The sequence below is a fragment of the Amblyraja radiata genome, chromosome 31 (assembly GCF_010909765.2).
Source record: "Amblyraja radiata isolate CabotCenter1 chromosome 31, sAmbRad1.1.pri, whole genome shotgun sequence".
NCBI classification, from domain to species: Eukaryota; Metazoa; Chordata; class Chondrichthyes; order Rajiformes; family Rajidae; genus Amblyraja; species Amblyraja radiata.
The window spans coordinates 12,008,215-12,036,035 of record NC_045986.1 but is presented as its reverse complement, the minus strand read 5'-3'; the positions used below and the strand labels follow the sequence as shown (position 1 = coordinate 12,036,035).

The following is a 27,821-nucleotide window of genomic DNA, read 5'->3' as shown; positions in this document are numbered from 1 at the left end:
AAATTTAAGTTATGCTACATGTCTTTTTGTTGAAATATGATGACACATCATATTTTGAAAATAAGATAGCTGATGCTACCATCAGCTAATTAAAAGAAAATTAACCTAGTTAAAAATGTTAGCCAAATAATATTGTCAATCAGAACGTACGACTAAATTTAGGGCAATCTCTCCGATGGGCGATCAAATATATCCATTGAATAGCGGCCATGCAAACCCAAACATTATTGGGGTGAGGGAGGTGAAGGGGAGGAATGTTAGGAAGGAAGAATAAGCCAAGAAGATCACACTGCTGAGCATGATCTACCAACTCTTTCATCTGATTAGAAAAGGTTTAACTATATTGGCCACTATTAATATCTTAAATAATAGCTACTGTGAATTGCTAAAAGTTACCCAATCCATCTTGAGCAGTATCAGTAAGGAATTGAGGTGAAAAGCTAGTAGATTAAATTAGGTTTTTGCAAACCTGAGTTTTCCCCCATGTAAAAGGTTGAGGTGTTAAAACAGGAATATCTGGGGAGGGACATACAGTGCCAAGATAGAAACGGCCTCATTAGTGACTGCACGTAAATACAAAATAAAATATATTTAAGAAATGACAGTTTGACACATTAAAATGTATCATCAGAGCTCTAATACATAATTACATGGGACAAGACCGAACAACTGTGATGTAGCCACACCAGCTTATGTATTTTGATCACTAAACAACAGAATAATAGCTCTGAAACAAAAATGATTCACCATTTGGACCAGATGATGTGCCAAATTCTACTCCAGTCAAGGTAAACCCCCTAATACCCAGAGGTAAGATTCCTGAAATATCTTACACCTCTACAAACACCACAAGAAAGAGTTCCTGCAGTTAAAAAGAGGAAATGAAACATGATTCATGAAGCAATCCTTATAATTACTAACCAGTCCAATTTTACCCCTTTGTTTTATAATATTATATATATCCTTGTCTAGATATTATCATATTCAGTCATATGTGCGATATTCTAAACATATCAGTCATACAATAACAGAAAAATCTCAAGTTTAAAGTTAGCTTATTTTGCGTACAAAATACAGGGGGGGGCGGGGGGGGGGGGAATTTCAATTTTGGGAATTTGGGACAACTTCAAAATGGACACAAGTGTGCATGATTTAACATTCTGACAATTTACAGTAAGATTATCACTGAGCATTATCTTGTAGCAAAAGTCACTTTGACCATTGAACGTAAATGCACCTGCTACCCTCGCTGGTGCCAACCCCAACATAATCAACAGCCACACAACCATTCATTACATAATACGCAGTTGCATTTACCAACGGTGATCACCAATGAATTGAAGAAAACAGTAATAACTTGAAAGTGAGTGCATCTACATGTAAATAGCTTCATTTTTTTTAAATTATTTCCATGACTAATTACATTTTTATAGTATTAGATCCTTTTTTCCACTTTCTGAAATCATTTCCTCAGTGCCTATTTAAAATAATTGCAAAGCAAAAAAAAATATTAGATACGTCCGAATAGATACCTTTCCCAGAGTACCCAAGCTAGAATTTACTTCTAAATTAATTTAATAAGAGCCATATATTTATTAAACTATTCTATCAATCTTTACATGATGCCAGTCTATTACTAATTTAGATCTTAGACTATATTGTGATGGTAACGACTGACAGCTGCTGCAAGGTAAAGCCGTACCAATTGCCAGTGTAACAAAGATATTATGGCGAGCATTTATGTACTAGAACTCAAAAGCAGACATCCTACAAAAACCTCTGCCAGTTTAATCTTTAAATATTTAAGTAACAGTTAGCTAACATGAATAAAAGAACATATGGCTGTAATTACAAAACTGTCAATAAAGAAAATATAAAGTTTGAAAATCCTGCATTGTTCCAAGCATACAAAGTGAACCTTTTATTAATCACTGCTGCTAAAAAGAACAGATTAAAAACTTGGTTATCGGTTGCTTTGTTAATTTAGAATTATATCTGGTCGGTATCTCATACTGATAAGAAAGGACCCAGGCTGAAAACCAAATTTTTGCCAAGTTTGTGTATTTTAGCTGGGTATTTCAACCAGGCCTTTGTTACTCTCCAGCCTCACTTGCTGAAAATGCACATTTCTGGACAAGGATTAAGGATGAATCATCATCAGTTCTGATTATCCTCTGATAGTCACTATAAAGGCTCATTTGTGGATGATACTTGGGCGAAATGGTTACAGAAGTGTTCACAGAAGCATAGCCATGCAAAGCCTACTTTGGCATCAGTAGGGAAACCTGGTCAAACCTTTCCTTCGATTTTTGGACCACCTTACTCACCATTGTCCTGTGGTGTGTGGTATCAAGTTTCGTTCAAGTTATTCACATTTAAAACTTTACACATTTAACTTTTCACTTAACTTCTCACTGTAAAAAATCTAAATCCAATTGTTGGCCCTGCCCGTTACAATGTTGCAAATCCCAGGACACTGAGTCCGAGCAGCAAGTGCAATTGGATTTTTTTTTAAGTTTAAAAAGAGGGAGGGTGCATAAGGGGAAATGAGCTGCCCCAGCACAGTTGGGGACTATGGATGAGTGGTGGAATATTGTTTTTGGGAATGGACTGCGTTGGGGGACCAGGCCTCCCATGGGGGCCATGGGTGAGTGGTCGAATATTGCGTTGGCGGAACAAGTTGTGTTGGGGGACCAGGCCTCCTGTGTGACAGGACCAAGTTTGGGTCCCATTTGTAAATATACATTAGAGAGGGCCTGTGTGCGTAAGTGAGTGAATGAGTGAGTGTGCGTCCGACCAAAATCCCGCCAAATCCGGTACATGATAGTTCTACAATTTTCGGCCCACCTTACTCACCATTTTCCTGTGATGTAAATGAAACAAATTTTGTTCAGATTGAAGGTATATATTTACATGTTATTCACATTTTAAACTTTACAAAAAGCACTTTTCCACTTGCCCTGACCATCACCGCGTTCTACGTCACAAGAAAGTCACAATGGGGTCCCAACTTTTTTTTTTTTTTTTTTTTTTTTAATTTAATCGGCATGTTTTTTTCCCCCACGTGTACTTGCCTGGCCTCACAACGGGGACCCAGCGGCTCCATGGGTAAGTTCCTTCTACTTTACAAACACCTCCACGGGTCTTCTATTCACTTTATTAACTTTAACTTAATTTCAGCCGTCAACGGCACAACTTTGAATGCGGCAGCCGCGCATGCGCAGTTTGGTGCAATATTGCCCAACGGGTCCACACTTGGTCTAGTGACCTCATAAAATCAAGTGCATTTCCAATTACCCTTTGAAAGAATAAATATGGAATCTGATTCTACAACACTTCGATAGTACATCCAAGTAGCCCTCCGTGAATCATAATCCCATGAAATCTCTCTTCAAACCGTGATACACTGCATACCACTGGCTTTGTGATACGAATACCTATGTGAGCTGTACTTTAAGCACGTTTTCCCTTTTTGGCAATGCAAGTTCCTGTAATGTCCAAAATTATTTTCAAATGAATTACAAAATCCTACTTTAACACAAATGTCCAATTTGCTAAAATCACAGATTGTTAAAACCATTTCAGTCATCAGTAGAAACCATGTACCTCATGAGAAATCAAGAAGCAATCAATGGCCATCAGTAAATTGAAAGCGTATTTCAAAACCATTTTTTTCCATGCGTAGGTGAAATAACCAGTGGCAATAAGGAGCTATTGAAGAAGCATTTTCTATAGAACAGATGTGCTTAGACTTTGGCTAAGTCCCAACGTAGCTATTTAGTTAAAATCTAGAACACAGATTCAATTGAAATGCTGCCGTTACTAACAAAGTCCCAACAGGTGTTCCAGCTTGCACATTAGAGTCAAAATGACAGACCAACATTAAATCAATGGTTGTTTCTCAAAATGTGTTGCAGTTCCAAACTGGGTGCTACCAACAGAAAACATCCATAATTTTGGCCAAATTGGTGAAATTTAGCTGTGCAGAATCAAACCAGACTTACTCTCTGACTACCTTTGTTGATAGTGCACATTTTTGAACAACACTTGCATGGCACAGTGACACAGTGATAAGAGTGCTGCCTTACAGCGCCAGAGACCCGAGTTCAATCCTGACTGCGGGTGCTGTCTGTACGGAATTTGTACGTTCTCCCTGTGATCGCATGGGTTTTCTCCGGGTGCTCTCCCACACTCCAAAGATGTACAAATTTATAGGTTACTTGGCTTCAGTAAAACTGTAAATTGTACCTAGCATGAAGGACTGTGGTAGCGTACAGGGTGGTTGCTGGACGGCACGGACTCAGTGGGCCAAATGACCTGTTTCCGCGCTGTATCTCTAAAGACCATCTTACTTTGAAGTCAGCCATTGAAGTGATCTAGCACAGTTGTTTAAATTATTTCCAAAGAGTTTATCAATTTCATGCTTGTATTCTTTAGACAACCTCAGTATATAACACATAATCGTCATGAAATATTAAACAATTTGAATATAATACATTAATTTGTTATTTATTTTAAACTATGTTTAATATTATCTGCAGCTGATGAAACGCACCTGTGGGCAGTACATGCAAGTCAGAACCGTGTGGGATCAAATCCCAAGCCAAAGACTTGAGACAACCTAGTTTTACTGTCTAGTACAGGCAGATTTAAAGATATATACTGAACCAAAACACCCTGTCTGATTTCTCAATGAATATAATATATTCTGTACAAAGATGTGCAGAGTTGTTAATTCTAGTGTCCTGAATAACACACATATCTCTGAATCAATTGTCGGGATATTATCCGTTTGCTGTTCACTGAATGTTGCTGCACATCCTACGTGAGACAGTGGCTACTTCAAAGACCCTCCACCAGCAGTGTTTCAAAGCTTCAAATTATCAGAAACACTTGTCATATTCCATGATGAGATCATAGCAATCAAGACTGTTGTTCGAATCAGTAGCATTCACAAAATGCATTTAAATATGATAATGTTCACAATATGTGACTACCTTAAAGTATGTGAATTTAGTCAAAATTATGGCATCGCATACAAAGAAAAGTAATGCAGCTATATTTTACAAAAGTCATTCTTTGTTTGAAATTTGCCGTTGAATAGCTTCAATTCTCAAAATAGATGGCAACTCAACGCCTGATCTCCCGGTTGCTCAGCATTTTAACTCCCCCTCCGACTCCCAATCTGACCTTTCTGTCCTGGGCCTCCTCCATTGTCAGAGTGAGGCCCAGTGCAAATTGGAGGAACAGCACCTCATATTTCACTTGGGTAGCTTACACCCCAGCAGTATGAACATTGACATCTTTACCCTCCATCTTCCCAGTTCTCCCACCAGTCTTACTGTGTCCAACTACATTCTATCTCTGTCCCGCCCATTCCCCTGACATGTCACCCATTACCTCTCTCCAGAGATGCTGCCTGTCCCGCTGAGTTACTCCAGCATTTTGTCTACCTTAAAAATATAGTTTAATCCTTCAACAACCATGTGTCCAAATGTCACTACTGCACTTGGTTAATTTTATCTTACTACAGCTTAAATGTCATAATTGAAGTCACAACAAGAATTCATTTTTTCAGTGTCACAAAGTACAATCTAAACCAAATGGAAAAATAAACTTTAAAATAAAATAACATTTTATCCAAGGTTCCAAATACTTTTTCTAATGTGTATTTAAATCTGTATATATTTTAAAATAATTCAGTTGCAGGTGTTGAATATTAAAACACTGCACAATTCCTATGGTCTGAGTATTCCTTGTTTATAATGATTTAATGCTTTTTCATAATTACATAGAGAAAAGTATTTTAAAAAAACACTAAACGTGTACTTTCAAAGCAGATTTCTTTGGGTTCAAAGGCTTAGAGATACGATTTGAAGGAGAATGTTTGAAGTGTTGAAATTCACATTAAAGGCTTTAACAGAACTACAAGGAGAAGTGTGCATATTGACACTAGTGACACCATGAATTAATGCTACCCTGGGCTCATTCAGCACCACAAATCAGGAAATTAACTTTAATAAAAATTATGCCAAATATCAGTGCACATTACTCACAGCTTAGTTCAGTGGAAAACATGGTAAAAGGTTCAATGGAATAGATTTAAGTGAAGCTTCAGGAATTTAAGATAAAAAACTATTGATCCGAAATAAAAACAGAAAAAGCTGAAAACACGCAGTGTGTCTTTTCATCAGAACTGGAAGAGTTTCATCAGAAAATTTTCAATTCTGATAAACCCAAAAACATTAACGGCATTTCTAACTCCACTGTTGAATTGCTGAGTGTCCCCAACATTTTCTACTTTATTTCCAAAATTTAGGTTGCTTTGAAATCAACTGAAAATACAACACACTTGACCTGTAGCTCAAATTCACAGTTCTGTTTTACATTACTTGAAACCTGGATTAATTTCAGTGTTATGCAAAATCATCAGCACTTCGATGCATTTTCTGCCAATTCAACCTAATGGGCTTAATTTACTTCAGGCCTGATGCCTCATGAATATGATCCAGGACAGGTGGCATTTTGGGCAACTGTGCTGGAAGAAAGTTGTGGACATTAGAAGACAAATCATTTCTATTTGGCTCAGTTTAATGGAAAGCAAAAACAGAAAATGCTGGAGATATCAACAGGTCAGGCTGCATGCGTGGAAAGAGAAACAGAGTTAATGTCTCAGGTCGAAAACCCAACTAAATTTAAAATTGGAGGTACACAAAAATGCTGGAGAAACTCAGCGGGTGCAGCAGCATCTATGGAGCGAAGGAAATAGGCAACGTTTCGGGCCAAAACCCTTCTTCAGACCCGAACGTTGCCCATTTCCTTCGCTCCATAGATGCTGCTGCACCCGCTGAGTTTCTCCAGCATTTCTGTGTACCTTCGATTTTCCAGCATCTGCAGTTCCTTCTTAAATAAATGTAAAATTGGTATGGGCCATAGAAATTAACACATTAAAATGGTGCACATAAGTTAGACTAAGTTCTTTGAATTAACTTATAAACTTGCAATAACATAAGTTTAACGTTTGAGAAACCAAAAATGAAATGGCTTATGAACGCCATCACAAAAATCAATTTTTTTGTATTAACCAACATCATTACGTGACCCCAATTCAGAAAGTGAATGCATAGACGGAACTGTCCACAAATTACTTTATTTAAAACTTAATCGGAAAAAGAATTGCTTGCCATTTGTCCAGGGTATTCCTTCTGTGAACGTCTTATTCGTGGAGCCTTAGCTGCTTTTAAGGTCTCACATTTTAAAGCTGTTGCGTTGTGGTATCAATCACACCTCCTCGATGGAATTCTGATACAAATTAAGATTAACATTGAACAGTGTTGAAGAAGGGTCCTGACCTAAAACATCATCATCTATTTCCCTCCACAGATGCTGCCTGACCTGCTAAATTGCTCCAGCAGTTTATTTTTCACTTAACATTGAATAACTTCCTTAGATAAACTTGCAACATGTGGTCGAAACCCAAGTTACTGCATGGTTTTTCCTCAGCTTTTTAAAAAAAAATATGCCAAAAACTACGTATAGTGTGGATACTTTAATTTTGAAAAAATACACTGGCACAGGCAATTTTAAATTTTGCTTGATGACCGAGTGCTCTTTTTCCAAAAAGTATAGAACAAATTGGTGTACTGAATTCAGAATTCACAATTTGTTTGCACACAAATATCGGTAGTACAATGAATTAAAAAGTTAAAACCAACGTTGAAGGTAAGAATAGGTCCAAGTAATATGTCGTTTTTAGGCATCGGCCTTATAAATCAGTTTGAGTCACATTTACACAATCTTTCTGATACTTGCATCCTGTGCATTACAGCAAATCTGGTGTAAACATCACATAATCTAACACATCAAAACCGAGCTGGGGAAAAAACATAAACAATGCAGGATGTTTTACAGTAAGTTCAGGCAACACAAGACAAAAAGTCATTTTGCATCTGTAATTAAGAACTTGATATTGTTTTCTTGTGATATTTTATTCTCGTCAATTACACAAAAATAAGAGGAAACTGTGAGCTGTATGTTAACATCCTGCTTGCTTTAATCTCAGAAGCACTCGGAGACAAAACCCAAAAATACTACAAACTCAAGCAAACACCCTAATGCATAAAGCGACTAAAACAAACAGACCAAATAGTTAAAATGTGTTACTGAAGACCACTCGCTGATGCATCACTTTCAACAGCCATAGAAAACACTAATGTAATCCTAGCCAATTCTATCATGCAGTCAGATCGAATGACATTCCTGGAGCTGTCTGCCAAGCGCCGATTGCCAAAGTATAACAATCACTCAAGGACTCTATGTTTCGGAAGCTTTTCTATCAACAGTTCCCGAGAAGTGTTTTTTTTTGTGTGTACACAAAACAGTCTCCTATTTTCTTAATAATTTTCTCTTTGTGTATAATTAATACTGCTGGGGTGGCTGACGAGGCACGCTGTACTCCACAGTGATCGGAGACACATGTGCACACAGTAGCATGGAGATGGCAATGAGACAAAGGCAATAAAGCTTTTTGATTTCCCCCACAAAACAAACCTTATGCGTAAACAGGTCAAGCAGGTCCTATTTTCACGACCTGTGCTTGCTGGCTTTACGGTATTGTGTAAATACATGATAAAAAACTAATCACATACTTTGTACAGTTACCAGACAAAAACATAAAAGACATTCCACTTCCAGACACTCCCACACAAGTTCAGCAACATGAGAAAAATAGTGATAAAAGAGATAACCGAGAGGAAATGGTTTTTGTTTCAGCTTTCATTTTTTTCCCATGCCAGCTCTTCCCCTCAACCTAGTCAGTACAATCTGTTAATCTTCAAAATTCCTTGAGGTGACAGCAACAACTTTACCGCAATTCTAGCAGCTGTTCAGCTGACCCCAGCGGACCTTCTTCGTGGCCTGGGCCTAATCCAACAACCAGGCTAAACAATGTCAGCGCTGCTGTATCCGTTAACAGCCACAGCCCATGGAGAGAAGGCACTTGATAACAAAGAGGCCTGCTGCTTTGCTTCTCAATCAAGCTTGGCCAGGACAGAGCTGGCAAGTTAAAAAGAGCACACCGTTGTACATATACAGCGAAGGAAATCAGAGCTGAATGGTTACCGGAGTCAGTGCAGATTGTGGTTTCTTTCACACTCCATGCTCAGCTGTGCTGCAGACACTCCACATGCCTGACGTAGTCTTCTTTATCCAGACACCAGTGAAGGAGAACAAACCTCCAACAACAAGTACCAGGAAAAACCAGGACTGGAGTCAAGCACAGAAAGAACTAGATTGTGATTGATGACTGTTCTTAATGGCATGGTCAGCCAGAAATGCATCAGCAAGCAAGATATTAGAGACAATATCCCCGGAGTCATCTGCATCTCAGATCTATAGCTATTGTGTGGAATATTAATGCACTGCTCAGATGAATGTACACAGATCGAGGGGGAGAAAAAATTGTCAAATGTCTCTTGACAATTCAAAGCAGCAGACACAGGCCACGTTTCAGCATATTTAAGGCTGAATAAGGATATAATGTTTAAATACAAGCTGATCAAAATAGTCTCAAAAACACAGGCTTTATGAGCATAATTTAAAACACAAAATAATTTTAATCAAGATGGTTTATCAACAGTTATGACCGTCTCACCCTGAAAGCATGACAGATCAATAAAAATTGAACACCACGTTGCTCTGGCTTGCTGCGAAGACACACTGTACATTAGCTACTCAATAAGAGGCGCCTCATGGGAGAAACACCGCTTGAAAATAAGCTCCATAACCAAGTGGCTTTGTAAGTGCTCCACACCTGTCACAGTTGAAATCAATCCCAAACTCACAAAACCACAGAAGCAGACATGCCATTTTCAACTGCGAATTAATCAAAGACAATTTCTCTAATCAACAATGGAAGTACATGGGGAAAAAAAAAGAAAGATGCAATGAACGCTAGGACTTGTAGTTGTAACAAGAAAGCAGTCATTCATTCTTGAGTACTATGATTGATGCTCACCAGAGAGGTTAAGATGTAATGTTCCAAAATAGTTTGTGTTGGGTTTTTCAAATAACCTTTCACCAGATCAGTAAACAGAACCACTTGACTATATTAGCATTAATTAACTTTCTTTCCCATTGTTTGAACCATTATATTTAAAAAACCTGATTTGAGATTTTCTCAGGTAGCTGGCTGTAAGGAGGGTACCACAACACAACAGCCAAGAAAATTTAAAAAAATTCAAATACACTGTTAACCCTTTCCTTTCAACGTGACAAAGTCGTTTTTTTTAAATGATTCCGCATTCCAAAGTTGAATTCAAATTACTCATTAGTATTCTATAAAACAATGCAACTTATTTAACGGAAGGATTTTAATAACAAAAAAGACAAATTGTCCATTTCAAAATGCTTTCTTGAATGGACAATGTATTTTTATGAGTGGAATGCATAATATTTGAACGATACAAAATGACCACGTATCAACATTACAACAAATAAATGTCCACCATACCTGATCTAACACCTGTATTTAATTATACTCAACTAGTCTCAATCACTACTGGTGTACAACATTTATATTTCAAATGGGACATGTTTTTCCAATTATTTAATGCTCAGCAGACTAAGTATCAACAACACTGCCGTCTTCTGCTTTTCTGAGCAGACTTGAAAGAGGAATAAAAGCTTGCATCATTAAAAAATTGCACATTTGGCTATTTTCACCTGAAGCTTCTAAAATAATGAATCAAGTTAAAACATTCCATTCAAAAATTAGTTAGCATTTGTCTGCTCACCACAATCCAAAATGGCTTAATGCAAGTTTAAAATGTGCCAAAATTCATTCATAAGTATCACGTGTCAGCCTTTGGCCGAAAGGTGGCACTCTTTATCTTAAGACTTTCGGGTCATGAGTTCATTCAAACCTCAGTTGAGACGCATACAAAGTCCAAGCCATCACTACAGTGCAGTACACCGAGGGAGTGTGGCATTCTTAGGATCTTTTTAATAATAATCCACCCTATGACGTGGATGTGAAAGGTCCCATCTGAAAATGCCAAGAGAACAGAATTCTGGTGTCCGATCTCTAGGTGCAAATATCTATCGTCAATGAACATTTGATCCAACACCTCACTGTTGAGACAAGGCTTTGGCTTCTGCATTCTTTACAACACAACAGTGACCACGTTTCAAATTTGTCTGTGAAGGCTGTAGGTCATCCCAAGGTTGTGACAGGAGCTAAATGCAAGTCCCTTCCTTTATTATAGTTTTGCGTCTGTAGGGACCAATAACAGACAGTTTATTAGAAAGTCATTTCAGGCTTTGAAAAAAGCACACTGTAATTTTCTATTAAATAAGCTGCAATGTAATGATTCTGAGCGTATTATTTAAAATGCACTTTGAAGTATATCTTGTTAAAAGTGACTACACGATTCTGTGGCTTGCTCCAGAGCAAGCACAAACACCACTTTCAGACACAAAGAATCCAGCTCCGGGTTTCACTGCAGCTTCCATTTATCACACAGCCCTGTCATGTTGAGCACCATTAACAGATAATGAAAGGAGACAACGGGTGCAGTTACAAGCAAAGCACTCTGCATTCTACAGGCCTAAGCATGTAGCCAGGGGAGCTGACAGCCTCAACTGAATATCCTAGGCACTTAACAGTCTCTGTAACTGAAACAATAAAACTTTACTTTTCTTGAATCAAAACATCTTTTGTTTGAACTGTTTTGGTGTAACAGTGGGCATTGTGCTATGTGGGGTGGCTCCAGAGAATGAAAGATAAGCAAGAATAGTGTAACTAGTTTAGTGACTGTTTAAATCAGACAGTTATGGTCTATTTTAACTCACAGTCTGTAAAACCCGCTGAAGTCTGCTGAAACTGATTTAAAAAAAAGATTCAAGGAAATCAACAAGCTTTGAATGAACACAGGAAGAGTGATGCCTCACTCAGTTGAGCATTGTAAGGATATGAGAAGTGATGATCATATGGATGATTGACCACCACAGCTCGGGATTAGGGTAGACGTCGAAGAGATGGCCGCTGATTTCCAACAAATTCATTTGATAGGAACAGCAAGCTCATATGTCCAAGTTTCAATAAAGCAATAAAGACAAGACAAGCATGGTCCAGATGAACCCAAGCAGCATGAAAGTAGACATACCAAAGGAAAGAAGTTTATAAATTACAGAAAATATTTGTTTCTATGAATGATTTTTTTAATATTCAAATGTCATTTTAAAAAGATCAGTCAAAAGGGAGAGTCCAGTGTTTTTAATTGTCATGTACCAAAACGGAACAATTAAATTCTTAGTTGCAATAATTTCTTATTATCACTTGTAAACCAGTAAATTTTAAATATTCAAAGACAGACACAAAAAGGCTGGAGTAACTCAGTGGGTCAGATGGCATCTCTGGAGAAAAGGAATAGGTGACATTTTGGGTCGAGACCCTCCTCCCTACAGATTTTAAATATTCAATGGATATGTGGAAAGCCTTCCATCAATGGCTTGACGCCTTCCTAAATTTCACAAAACTACATCAAACACTTGAAGAACTCAGCAGAATTCTTCAACGAATTAGGAAACAATTACAATTATTGCTAATGCATTTTTTGATAGTCTTGATGAACAATATACATAACTGCCGAGTCAGTTACAGCATTTCAAATAGTTTCAAGGAAACTCCAGCTGAGACAAAGTGGAGTCTCCCCGTCTCGTAGCTTGACCTCTTTAAAACAAAAGAATCTACCCTAAATTAGGCAATTACTTTTAAAAGGCAAAGAAAACATTCTATAAAAAGTATTCTTTGTGATTTTAGCATCATTAAATTAACTCTTACCAACACAGAAAGCCAAAGGAAATGTGCCTGCCAAATGTTTCCTTTCGACGTATCAATTCAAGCTGATTTTCCCCTTCCCTCCAAAAAAAGCATATATTTCCTGCTGTACAAACTGCTACATTTGATAGACAATAGGCAATTAAACCATCATACAAGTTTGACCTTAAACAAGATTATGAGCAGGGGTTTTTCTGTCTTCAGAACTTCACAAAATCAGCATGTGTTTGCCATTAAAAATCCAAAAGAACAAACATTTGCCAATGGAATGTGTTCAAAAGGGAACTGCAGATGCTGGAATATCGAAGGTACACAAAATTGCTGGGGAAACTCAGCGGGTGCAGCAGCATCTATGGAGCGAAGGAAATAGGCGACGTTTCGGGCCGAAACCCTTCTTCAGACTGATGGGGGGTGGGGGAAAGAAAGAAGGAAAAGGGGAGGAGGAGGAGGAGCCCGAGGGCGGGCGGATGGGAGGGTGGGAGGAGACAGCTAGAGGGTTAAGGAAGGGGAGGAGACAGCAAGGGCTAGCCAAATTGGGAGAATTCTATGTTAATGCCATAAGGACGCAAGGTCCCCAGACGGAATATGAGGTGCTGTTCCTCCAATTTCCGCTGTTGCTCACTCTGGCAATGGAGGAGACCCAGGACAGAGAGGTCGGATTGGGAATAGGAGGGGGAGTTGAAGTGCTGAGCCACCGGGAGGTCAGGTAGGTTATTGCGGACTGAGCGGAGGTGTTCGGCGAAACGATCGCCCAACCTACGCTTGGTCTCACCGATGTAAATCAGCTGACATCTAGAGCAGCGGATGCTGTAGATGAGGTTGGAGGAGATACAGGTGAACCTTTGTCGCACCTGGAACGACTGCTTGGGACCTTGGATGGAGTCGAGGGGGGAGGTGAAGGGACAGGTGTTGCATTTCTTGCGGTTGCAACGGAAAGTGCCCGGGGAGGGGGTGGTGCGGGAGGGAAGGGAAGAATTGACGAGGGAGTTGCGGAGGGAGCGGTCTTTGCGGAAGGCAGACATGGGGGGAGATGGGAAGATGTGGCGAGTGGTGGGGTCACGTTGGAGGTGGCGGAAATGGCGGAGGATTATGTGTTGTAATGGAATGCCAATGGAGTTCAATTGCTGTGCACGTCAATGCACATTTAGATAGAAGTCCAGCCACTAACCAACATTCAGATTTTCCTTTTCTTATATCATACACTCTAATTTACTCAGTGCACTTAAATCAAACTATCACAGATAATTAAAAATGTGTTTACAAGATGACAATAGATATCTTCACATAAACTTATGGACGTGAACCCTCATATTCCCTGACATATCAACTAGATTGTGAAACACTCGCCAATAAGGACAGTTACATTAGGAGGAGCTACTTCAAAAAGTAGAAAATAACAAGCACAATATACATTTACTTCTGCTGGTTATAAATACTTCCACAGTCTACAAATGGAACCAAATTGCAACCATCACAGCTCAAAACGCTGCGTACAAAATACTCTTGAACTAACTTACATATAGAACGCAGTCCCATAATTCGGACCAGATATTTTGTTCTGGTGTTATAATCTGCAGGATAAATGTTGGCCAGAATACTATGCCTCAAACATTACCCTCCAAATTATGTAATTCATTTTAGTTTTTTCTTGGAATGTTATCAAAGCTGGCAAAGCTGCTTTTATTACTCACCTCTAATTTTGCTGAGAAGGCTCTAGTGGGTTACCATAAACGTCTGCAATCCTCGTGGACATCACTCACAAAATTTTGAGAAACCAAGGATTGTGACAGTATCAGTACACACTAACCATGTGCAGCTTAGTGGGGCTTGATGATATTCCTACCATTTATTGTGTTTTGCAGGGAGGCATTGTTCAGTTGTAGCATGCAAGGCAAAGTATCCTACAAACAGCTCACAGTGCAAACAAAATATACTGCTAGTCATCATCATTGGGTTATGCAGCATGGAAACAACTACCAGTCAGGACCCATTCAAATCTTTCCATCTCACTTTAAATCAATGCCTTCTAGTTTCAATCCCCTACCCTGGGGAAAGGGCTGAACCATCCACCTTATCTACTCCCCCTCATAAGGTGGTGGTATGTGTGAACAATGAATCCAGAGCCTAATTCAGCCACCGTGCCAACTATTGCATATGACATAATATTAAGTCTCTGCCATTACAGTCTCACTCGTATCCCGAATATTCCACCACAATCCTGCCTTGTGCAAAATGCTTTAAGAAGAGAAGAGATTACCCTATTGTCACATAGCAACAGTGCTATTGGGTTAAAACCTTTGGTCGCTGATGATCCATCCTAATCAAACACATGAAGTTACAGCCTAATTGTTCTGCCAAAAAAAGTGACCACTTAACAATACAGAAGCATTATACTAACACCCTGAGGTGTTCATTTATAATGTATGTTCATTTATGAAATAGTATTCAGATCCATGAACCTTTCGCATAGAAGCAGGAGAGTTAACTCCAAGTACAGTAATCGCGGAGACATCTGGTACTGCCAGATAAACTAATTTAAATTGTACAATCCAATTGAGTAACCGAATCATACCAGCACCACAGGATCATTGGTAGCCAACAATAATATTGTACTGAAAAAGACAATCAAAAATTCATGGTGTTAACCTAATACCAGTTACTTAAAACATGTACTGCATATAAATATCACAATGCATGCTGATTATTATTCAGACCAACTGTCCATTTTACATCACAATTGTAGCTTTGTACTATTTATATATTTACGTCTATTTTACCAGAACAGAATTGAATGTTTTGTTATAAATCTGGATTAAACTGTGTTGACATGAAACTTGGTTCAAGACAAGAGTTACACTCACTTAGCCTTGGATTTCAACACACCACAAATAAAATATTAAAACAACTTGGCACAAGTGTTCTGCCCTTTAACATTTATGTTCTCTGTGCACTGCTGGGAGCAAGCTCACAGTACGGTAACAGAGATAGAAATTATACTCTGCAGGCAGAATGCAGATTAATATTTTATTATAAAAAATAAAACAATGCTACAACCTTCCGTAAGATAAAACTAAATGAGATGGTAAGTGCCTGTTGGAGGCATAGTAATGCTGCCTCTATTCTTGGGAAAGATCTAAACAGATGTAGATTACATCTATTTAAGTTTTATAATAAAGCAGCAGCAAATTTATTTTATGGACAATATGATTTTTTCTGTAAAAAAATACATGAATATAATCCATGACCATATTTCAATGATTTAAAATAAATCAATCCTGCATGTTTAAAAACAAAATGTGCTGACAAAAATACCTATTTCACTGTCTCATTATCTATCAATTAAACACAGCTAAAATTAAACCTTTGCATACTCCCATCTGAGAACACAATCTAAATTCAAGTCTTCATCTACAAAAACACCGAACAGAAGAATAATGCTAGTGTCAAATAAAAAGGGTAAAATAATTACCATTATCAAAAAACACATTCGTGATTCAATTTACAAGTAGAAAAACAAGCAACACATGATGGATCTTTTAAAAATTGAAAGATAAAATATACATGTCATGAGAAAGCTTACGAGAAAATTATTGATTAAAAATGTTTGTATATCCAAGAAAAATAATGTTGTTCATTTTCTTTAAGACTCTGCCAACAACTTCAAATTAGGTACATTTCATGTAGACAACTATCTTAATCTCAGCACTAAAAAAAAAAAGAGGCATTGGAGGTGCAGATGCACAAGCAAATCACAGAGAGCAATAGTCATTAAGGGTAAATGATACTTGTCTTCATATGCCAAGCCACTGGATAAAGCGGAGAGATAACGACACAACGTTTTTAAAACATTGGTCATTGCATGAGTGGATAGGAGAGGTAATAACTTCCATATGTCTGGAAGAATATAAGCAAGTACATGATTCACCAAGGCATATGCTGGTTAACATGGATGTTGTGGGCCAAAGGAGCAACACCTGTGCTCTAATTTTATCAGTGTAAAAAAAAATGTGTTACTGACACAATGCTAAATCATACAGTTCTGAAAATATGAGGTTTGATTCCCTGACCACAGAATGATAGCTGGTTTTATCCATCACCACAGAAAGTGTGTCTGAAGTAGAGTCCCAACCTGCAACGTCCACTCTGAAGATGGGACCCGACCCAAGACCACAATATTTTATTTGTGGCATGTTGAAATCTAAGGCTGAATGAGTGCAACTTGTGTCGTGAACCAAGTTTCATGACAACACAATTTTGTCAGATTTCTAACAACATTTTCAATTCTGTTCGATCACAGTTCAATCCAGATTTATAACAAAACATTCAATTCAGCCTCCACAAATGCTGCCTAATGTGCTGAGTTCCTCCAGCACTTTGCGTTTTACTCAAGATTCCAGCATCTGCAGTTCCTTGTGCCTCCATAGAATGCCCAGCAGTTCAGATAAAAAATGTGATGGATGTGTTCGGCGATTAACATCAAGGGCTCCTGTGCATGATCCCTATTCACTGACCATAGCTATGATGCCTGCATGTACATCTCAACTGACGGTACCATTGGCTTAGTGATGATGCATTTCATACTTGCTGAAAAAGCCTCTTAGATAGAATAAGTTGCTCGGACAAGATAACACTGTTGCTAGGCCTCAAACTTGTGTCCTTCCATGGAAATAGTCGTCCTCATGAAAGAAAAAGGAAGACAAGGAACAATCAAAATTATATATATTGTTACCTCTCAAGCATGGAATTTCTCTCATTGCTATCACTTCACCGTATAATTTGTTTAAAGTATACTGAAAATACAAACATACAACCTATCTTTAACGATCTCTGAAAGCCATCTTGTTGGTCAATCAAAAACACGTAACCACAGGTGCTGGAACCTTGAGCAAAAAACAAAGCACTGGAGGAACTCAGTGGATCAGGCAGCATCTGTGGAGAAAGAAAACTGCCTGAGCTGCTGGGTTTTGGGTCGGGATCCTTCTTCACAGGTTGGGTGGCTCTCTAGTATTTGTCTGCAAGGGGTATAAACCCCCTGACCACAACCTATCCAAATCTAACTTTATGACATTTCTCAAACGTGACCTACCCATCACTCCAAACAAAATATTCTCAATCCAATTGTTGTTCACATGGGATAATTCAAGGAAAGCAATTTTGGGAAACATTTGCAGAAAAATAGGAAAAATATTTGCTATTGCTGAAATGTACTTATAAGGTATGGTCACTAATGTACAGAATATACATCCAAGCCAAATGCAGAAAATGGGTCCCATCAGACTCAGGTCTCCAGTTAATTCCACACAGCAACCATAGATCTCAGCCAGGATAACAGTAAAAGTTTATCCATAATGCTATTTGACTCAATAGATACTTGCTTCTGATCATAAGCCAGCATTGAAGGCACACATTTGCTTGTAAGGCTGTTTTTTGCTGTGATAGATCAGTGAGTTTTGCTAAAAAATGAACCCCTGGCATTCCTGCACCTTTGTTCAAATAAGGAATTCAGGCAGATTGAAGGGGGAGAAAATTTAAAGCAAATTATTTTTGAATAATTTTATTTTGTGATTTATCACAAGCCCAGGTTAAAACTGTTAGGCAAGAATTTGGAATAAAAATATATTTTTAATTTTGCTCAAGAATTGCTCTGCATTTTTAATTTGCGTTAGATCAAATTGTAAAAACTACACCTCAAATCTGACGTTTAATCAATTCTGCACACAATTTGTTTTGAAAGACTACTGACAAAATATTGATGTATGCAAAACTATTGAAAAAAAGTTAGAAAAATTGTTACATCAGAATGCATAACAGGTTTTACTTCTGGAGTTTAAAATACATTAAAAATTTAAAAAGGCTCTAACAATCAATTTTTTTCAACTAAATAGAATATTGCTCGAGGATTATGAACATTGAATAGTTTTTAAATCTGAAAAGATGGTGGATTCATATGTAATGTGCTGTGATTTTTTGAAAATACGGTCGGTCTCTTTTTCAAACCTAATTACAGACAGATCTTCAGGAGCTTATCGTAAATAACTGTCACAAATAGGTGAAATACAACTAAAACTATAACAATAACGAATAATTTATTGTTTCTTTGAATTAGTCCCTTCACTCATCTCAATTCTAACTGTGAGAACAAATAAATCTTATTAAGGAACAGCAGGGGGTATAAAACCTCAGAGATCATGCTCTCAGAACTATTTATCGTACATATAAAATGATTAGTGTAGAAAGAAAAATAATGAACATTTCAATTGCCTATCAAAATTGCTTTAAGTCGCGACCTGGGTCCAGAAAGTAAGCCTATTTTGCACCCTATCAGTACAGTTTCATTCTCACTTGCTCATTATAGGTAGATTACAGATGTGTGTGTGTTCTGTTATACCTTGGGAGCAAACCACCTGTATACTTATTGTGTCATTCTTGCAAGACTAATCAGCCTGGTATGCTTGTCTAGTATGCAAGTCTGCTATGCTTATTTTCATAGGATGTGCATTGAATATAAGAGTCAGCAACACATGATGCTGCTTTATAGTGTTTGGTCAGGCTGCATTTGGAGTATTGCGTGCAGTTCTGGTCGCCCCATCACAGGGAAGATGTGGAGGCTTTGGAAAAGGTGCAGAGGAGGTTTACCAGAATGATGCCTGGATTAGGGGGCATAGCTACAAGGGGAGGTTGGACAGACTTGAATTGTTTTCTTTGGAATGCCGGAGGTTGCGGGGAGACCTGATAGAAATATATAAAATTATGAGAGGCATAGAACTCAGGCCCTTTTTCCACGGATGGATGAATAAATAAAACACGAGAAGGCATTCTTCAGGATGAGAGGGACAAAGTTTAAGGGAGATTTGCAGGGCAACCTCTTTATACGGAGAGGGTGGTGAGTGCCTTGCATGAGAGAGACCTTTGATAGGCATTTGGAAACAGAGGGATATGGATTATGTACAGGTAGATGGAGATGGTCTTGGTCTCATGTTCAGCAGACATTGTGGGCTGAAGGGCTTGTTCCTGTGCTGGACTGTTCTATGTTTCACTCTTACTGTGCTATTTCAGCATGTCCCAAAACACTTTACAACCAATAAAGTGCTGCTACTATGGCAATGTAAGAAATTATCGCAACCAAAATTGCACACTGGTATGCTGCCACTAATTGCAACAGGATATTGTCCAGAAAATCTGTTTTAGTGCTATTGATTGAGGATATAGGTATCAGCCAGAACACCATGACTTATTCCTCCGTTCTTCAAAATAATGCCAAGAGATATTTTACATACATCTCAGAGAGCAGACAGCTACTCATCTCAAAACTGACACCTCTGACAATGCAGGACCGGAGAAGTACATTAGAATGTCAGTGTACATTTTGATACACAAGTCCATGTTGTATACCTGACGCCAGACTTCCGATACAGGTACACTACTTCAAGCTCTGTCACACAGAAGGAGGGTTTGAAGGATTCTCTTGAATGACAAGAGTACAGGAAGGAGATACAGAGCTTGGTAGCATAGTGTCCAAGACAACAACCTCTCCTTCAATGTCAGCAAAATGAAGAAGCTGGTCATCAACTTCAGGAAGAGGGTGGTGTTGAAGTGGAGATGGTGGAGATCTTCAAGTTCCCAGGTCTATCATCAACAATTTATCCTGTTCTAACCACATTGATGTTATAGCCAAGAAAGCACACAAACACTTCTACTTCCTCAGAAGGCTATTCGGCAATGACCCATACCAATTTTTACACATCAACCACAAAAAGCATTCTATCCGGATGTCTACAGTTTGGATTAGCAATTGCTCTGCCCAAGATCGCGAACAATTTCTGCGAGTTGTGAATGCATCATAGTCCATCAAATGAACCAGGCTTCCCTCGCCTTCACCAATTACTTCATCTATACTTCACATTGCCTTGAGAAAGCAGTCAGCATATTCACGAATCACTCATACCCCGGTCATTCTTTCTTCTCGCCTTTACTGTTGGGCACGCTTTTGAAGCACAAATCACTAATTCAAGAACAGATTCTTCCCCACTATCATCAGACTCTTGAACGGACTTCTCATATGCTAGGGATGAATTCCTCAACTTCCAATCTACCTCATTACAGCCATTGCATTCTTTTCCTGCACTTTCTCCGTAGTTGGAAAAAAAATATTCTACACTGTTATTAAAGGGAGAAAATTAGCACAAGCAAGTTAATAAATGAGAATTATTAGGAAAAGTTGTTGACTGACAGGTATGTTTGCTCAATGCACAAAATAAAATTAGGTCGCCAAAATTAAGGGCGGCACACAATGGAGCAGTGGTGGAGCTGCTACGTCACAGGACCAGGGACTCAGGTTCGATCCTGACCTCAGGTGCTGTCTGTGTGGAGTTTGCACGTTCTCCCTGCAACTGCGTGGGTTTCCTCTGAGTGCTCTGCTTTCCTCCCACAACCCAAAGACATGCGGGTTTGTTGGTTAATTGGCCTCTGTAAATTGCCCCTAGTGGGTAGGGAGTGGATGAGAAAGTGGGATAACATGGAACTAATGTGAATGGGTGATCAATGGTTGGCGTGGGCTTGGTGGGCCAAATGGCTTGTTTCCATGTTATATCGTTAGACTTAACTATTGAAAAATTTATTATTTTTATTTCACAATACTATTAAATTGATGTGAAGAAGCTCACAGTAGAATCTCTTCCCATTTGCCTTCAGGCCTCTACTTCAGTGAAGTATAAAACAATATTTTGTAATTGAATTGTGTTGCAGTTCAATTTGTGGGCTTTTTGGTCTTTTCATAATGCTTTTAACATAATCTACAATGCATGCACCATCACTGATCAGGTATGTGGCTAGTTTGTACTTTGGAATTTTTCAACCGTCCTATTTTCAACAATGAGGTACTTTTTCACTTTTCCTCCGGGCATGATGGAAATATCTAACCATTCATGTCCGGCTATTGATACCGAAGTATCAAACGTTGAGAAACAATTTCCTGTTTACAATGTTAACCTTATCAGAATTTATTATATCTGTCCTGAATGCTTTCAATTTTGTTATTTCATGTCTTTAATGGGAATGTATTCAAAGAGGATATTTCCAAAGATAGACACAAAATGCTGGAGTAACTCAGCAGGACAGGCAGAAAAGGGATGGGTGATGTTTCGGGTCGAGACCAGTCTTTAGACTCTGAGATTCTTCAGAGCGTGAAGAAGAGTCACGACCTGAAACGTCCCCATTCCTTCTCTCTAGAGATGCTGCCTGTCCCGCTGAGTTACTCCAGCATTTTGTGTCTATCTTCGGTTTAAACCAGCATCTGCAGTTCCTTCTTACACAAGGATATTTCCAAAATGGTTTCCAAGCTCTCAGCTGGAATTTACACCCCTCTTCAATTTCCAGACACTTCTCCCACAGCTTACAGTAGCGGACTTATTAGAAAGAGAAAAAATATTCTAAACAACCAGCCATCTAAACAACCAGTTAATATATGATCGAGAATTTTATTTACTGATTTATTATAGGACCAATATTTACAAACTAACATTATATAATTCTGTAGGAAGGTACCGCAGATGCTGGTTTAAACCGAAGATAGACACAAAAAGCTGGAGTAACTCAGCGGGACAGGCAGCATCTCTGGAGAGAAGGAATGGGTGACGTTTCGGGTCGAGACCCTTCTTCTGACCCTATCATTGTGATTTCTTTCAAGGTTTAAATCGTAGTTCAGATTAATTATGTATTAATTATGCATGTTCTCCATGGCAGCACAAATTTCCTTCAAGATGTGCATGTTAATTGCCGGCTGTAAATTACCCTTGGTGGGTGGGGAGTGGATGCAAAAGTGGGATAACAGAGAAATAGTGAGAACGGGTCATCAATGGTCAGTATGAATTCGGTGGGCCAAAGGGCCTGCTTCCATGCTGTAGCTATCAATCAATCAATCCAAAAAACTGAAAAGGTTAGATGCTCTCTGAAGTATTAAACAGACATTTATTAGCAGTTTCTCAGCATTCTTTTACATCATCATTTTATGCAAGCGACCAAAATGATCCATGTTTTTTTTTTTGATCGGTATATTTAAATATGTTTCATGAGATAACAGGAGATATGCAAAGATTGGAAATCAAAATTATTTAGAAAATAAGTGAACATTAATTAAATCAAGCATAAATAGCAAGGGGAACACATGAACATTTGTCAAACATCTTATTACGTTTAACTTGTAGAACAGAACAATACTTATTGAATACAACGTGGCACAAACAGATTCAACTCATTCTACTATCTCCTAAAGTACTTTTTGCCACTGTTGTCTTTCAAATGTTGGCTACATTTTATGCTGGGAAGAATCAAAGAAATTGTATGGGTTCAGCTGTCCCACATTGCCTGCCATAGTGGAGTATGAAGGGGGATGGCTGATCTGGCCAGATGGCTGGTTTTATATTGATGCATGCAACTCTGTATTTGATGAAAAACTGGTTATAAAACTGGTCACATGGAATTAATGCTCAAAGATGTGTTAACGGATGATAACTGAGGAATAAAAAGCACACAAGATTGTGCAAATTTTAAATGGAATATAAACATAACATTCAATTTTAAAACTCAGTCATGGAGTTACTGCACATTCCGAATATTTTATCTTTTAAAAATCAATCATTATGGGTTTTGACTCCATATCTTTTTTTTCAGATTCCTCAAACTAATTATGGTATGGGCCTCCTAATTAAAGCTGGATTGGAACATTTCTGATCAAAACTCAGCCTTTTCAGAGGTGCAGATGTCTTAAAGTACTATTAGTGTCACCACACATTTAGTTCTCCAAGATTTCTATTCCCCAGTAATAGTTATGGCTCGCACATGACATGAATTCAAAAGACAAGTTTTCCACTTTTTAAGTCCTCTTTGCTATAAGCCTCTTGTAACTAGGAAGAACATTTCCCACATACAATGCCCTCCCTAATGTTTGGGACAAAGACCCATCATTTATTTATTTGCCTCTGTACTCCACAATTTGAGATTTGTAATAGAAACAAAAAAAAATCACAAATTGCACATTGCCAGATTTTAATACAGGCCATTTTTATACATTTTTGTTTCACTGTGTAGAAATTGCAGCAGTGTTTATACCCCCCATTTCAGGGCACCATAATGTTTGGGACACAGCAATGTCATGTAAATGAAAGTAGTCATGTTTAGTATTTTGTTGCATATCCTTTGCATGCCATGACTGCTTGAAGTCTGCAATTCATGGACATCACCAGTTGCTGGGTGTCTTCTCGGGTGAACCTGCATTGCAGCCATCTTTAGCTTATGCTTGTTTTGTGGGCTAGTCCCCTTCAGTTTTCTCTTCAGCATATAAAAGGCATGCTCAATTAGGTTCAGATCGGGTGATTGACTTGGCCACTCAAGAATTTACCATGTTTTAGCTTTGAAAAACTTATTTGTTGCTTTAGCAACATGTTTGGGGCCATTGTCTTTCTGTAGAATGAACTGATGGCCAATGAGTTTTGAGGCATTTGTTTGAACTTGAGCAGATAGGATGTGTCTATACACTTCAGAATTCATTATGCTACTACCATCAGCAGTTGTATCATCAATGAAGATAAGTAAGCCAGTTACTTCAGCAGCCATGCATGCCCAGGCCATAACACCCCACCACCGTGTTTCACAGATGAGGCGGTATGCTTTGGATCTTGGACAGTTCCTTCTCTTTTCCATACTTTGCTCTTGCCATCACTCTGATATAAGTTAATCTTCATCTGTTCACAAGAACTTTTCCACAACTGTTGTCGCTCTTTTAAGTACTTCTTGGCAAACTGTAACCTGGCCATCCTATTTTTGCGGCTAACCAGTGGTTTGCATCTTGCAGTGTAGCCTCTGTATTTCTGTTCATGAAGTCTTCTGCGGACAGTGGTCATTGACAAATCCACACCTGACTCCTGAAGAATGTTTCTGATCTGTCGGACAGGTGTTTGGGGATTTTTCTTTATTATAGAGAGAATTCTTGTCATCAGCTGTGGAGGTCTTCCTTGGCCTGCCAGTCCCTTTGCTCACCAGTGCTCTCTTTCTTCTTAATGATGTTCCAAACAGTTGATTTTGGTAAGCCTGAGATTTGGCTGATGTCTCTAACAGTTTTATTCTTGTTTCTCGGTCTCATAACGGCTACTTTGACTTTCATTGGCACAACTTTAGTCCTCATTTTGATAGCAATAAAACCTTCCAACGGTGATGAGAAAGACTGGAGGAAGGATTAGGTACTGAGAGTTCTCTTATACCTGCATTAAGGAGGCATTTAAACACACCTGAACAATTATAAACACCTGTGAAGCCATGTGTCCCAAACATTATGGTGCACTGAAATGGGGGGAGACTATGTATAAACACAGCTGTAATTTCTACATGGTGAAACCAAAATGTATAAAAATACCCTTTAATAAAATCTGACAATGTGCACTTTAACCACATGTGATTTTATCTCAAATTGTGGAGTACAGAGGCAAATAAATAAACGATGGGTCTTTGTCCCAAACATTATGGAGGGCACTGTCGGAAGTTTTCACTTCAAAGAATTAGTAGACTGATATTTCCTTAGGCATTGGCAACAGTTTTATGCTAAGTTTTTAGACCTGTAAATGTAAGGAAGGCTATTACTAGTTTTGCTATTTACTACACAAATCTAAAAGGAAGCACTCAATCATTTGTTCAATATACAAAGATGAAAGTTACATTTGTATTGAGATACACTCTACTGAGGTTTACATCTTTTAGTTTCATGTATTTATTGTAGAGCTGACTATTACTGTTTTTAATCGAAGTGAATATTTTAATCATAATTTTCCACTCCTCTCCCCTCCCCACAAAGCTACAATCCATTTCAATTGTAAGTGTAATTAAAAAAAACTGATAGGGACAGTAAGATGCACCGGTAATGTCATTTCAACTCTGTCACTGATAGATTTGAGGTAAATAACTCAGTGGCACTATTGAAAGAACAAGTTGTACAAATACATCGCACAATTCCCTTCTCCCACAGCTTCACATCCAATTCTGGCCCACCTCCTCAACATTGAAGATAAAAGATGCACTCCATGAATTATCAATATATGGAGCCTTTTCTTACTGCAATGCCCTACCCAAGCAGAATACAACACCCATTTGGCGACTTGAGTGAGAACTGATGAAACTCAATCAGCAGTGAGGTAGCCATGGGAATTAAATCTATTGACAACTAGATAGATGGCAGATACAGCGCTCCCTCAGTTACCAGGCAACTCTGAGTGAACATTCATCTTGTAACATAAAATGAAATACAAAAGTCAATATACAGTGATCAATGTAATTTTTACAGCTATTACACTATTCTGGAGCCCTCTTCCTTCCATTTTGCGACCTCTTTTCTTAATTTCAAATGTCTGCTAAACACTTAACTCGTCAATATTGTTCTATCATCTCTCTCTTGCAAATGTTGTCACCTTTTGCTCAGCATTCGTAACTATCTCTGTAGAATATTTTCTTTACTTGAGAACAGTCATACGATTAAGCAAGCTTATACTATATCATCTAAAATCAATTCAAATATATGGCCTTAAAAAAATCAGTATCAAGAATCTGACTTGGGCATCAGCAACTTCAAAGGAGCCAGATAGGTTTTTTCTTGTGAATGAGGGGGCTGTGGACCCCCAGCAGGACCAAAAACAAGACCTGTCAAGGGGCGGATGAACTCCTCGCGAGCCAACGGCCATTAACACTTCAGTAGAAGTTGCAATCACTGTCATACATAGCATTGTAAGGCACCGTGCCCATTGATGTTTTCACCGATGATGATGATTGTGAATGAGATTTTAAAGGATTTCCAACTAAACCCAAATAATTATTAAATGGATTGTGTTTTTAACATGCCTGTGACATTTTTCATAAAAAATGAAAGAAACCTGTTAAATTGAGGGAAAAATCATCGCTATAAACAGACTTTTGAAAACAGCTGACAAATTCAAAGCTGTTTCTCTGCAGGATTACTGTCATATTTAGAACAAACACGGTTCCCTTTAATTCTACAAAGCCTGCAAGTTAGTGGCAAAACTCTATGGTTAAAAACTGTTGTGCTGCCCTCTAGTGTCAACAACTATTTGTTTCAGCATGAAGTTAAAGCAAAGAGCAAAACCTCTAATTGCGGGCAAAGATACTTCTGAGATAATAGCATGAATCCAGTTATATATTTAGTCTAAAAGCCCAGTGCCAAATTCAATAAAAATGCCCTCACAGCACATCATCCAGCAATGATTGGAAACTTCAAAGGATTTCAGTCCTCTCAGCAAGACACAAATGAAGAACTCATCCCCAGGCTGCCGCTGGTAAATCTTAGTCATTTATAATCTTGCTCATCCAGTCACTGTTCATACTTATGTAGTCATTATGCAGTCTAAACAAAATCTTAACAGGCATTTTGCTACTATAAAATAAACCACCATGAAACACAAATCCGCAGTACATCCTCCCGGTGATATGCTGAAGTTTAGGATCTTCTGTAAGAAGTGTTGCTGTGTTGAAACTATAATCACCTTATCACAGAGGCCTCAATTTATGCTGCACTTTGGCTGAGAAAACATTTATTTTGATCACAGGAAATCTCAATATCCCAACATTTTTGTTAATAGTTTCTAAATTAGGCATCTTTCGGGTGTGGGAGTGTAGTACAAAAGAAAGCCATAGATCTTTAAAATACACATTCAAGAATCGGCACAAGTGCATGAAGTGGAAACTTCAATCCTATCTAAAACCTGGTAACGTTAAACCTTCCTCTGTTGAATGACTGCGAGCTGGCAAATTGTAAACACTAGGATTAATGGGATTATGATTTGGATTTCTTTTTTTAAACTCAGCAATCCAAATGGTCTCTCAATATTTGGAAGTGTTCATTACATGCTGAAATGTTTGGTGAGATATAGAGCCTTCACTTTTCTCTAACTGATTTTTTTAATTTATTTTTTATTTTTTTAAATCCTTC

General features: G+C 38.2%; 1 protein-coding gene across 7 annotated transcripts in view; it reads right to left on the bottom strand.

Moving 5' to 3' along the window:
- Nucleotides 1-27,821, bottom strand: part of rere (arginine-glutamic acid dipeptide repeats) — a 530,103-nt gene that overhangs the window by 448,196 nt on the left and 54,086 nt on the right. For 5 of the 7 annotated variants that reach the window (XM_033048500.1, XM_033048503.1, XM_033048504.1 and 2 more), the window contains exons 1-2: nt 9,121-9,243; nt 7,185-7,302 (exon numbers count right to left, since the gene is read on the bottom strand). The exons of 1 other annotated variant lie outside the window; for it this stretch is intronic. The gene's annotated coding sequence lies outside the window, so the exon portion shown is untranslated. Of the gene's footprint in view, nt 1-7,184; nt 7,303-9,120; nt 9,244-27,821 lie in introns of those variants that run through there. One more of the 7 variants, XM_033048502.1, reaches the window with a different exon arrangement.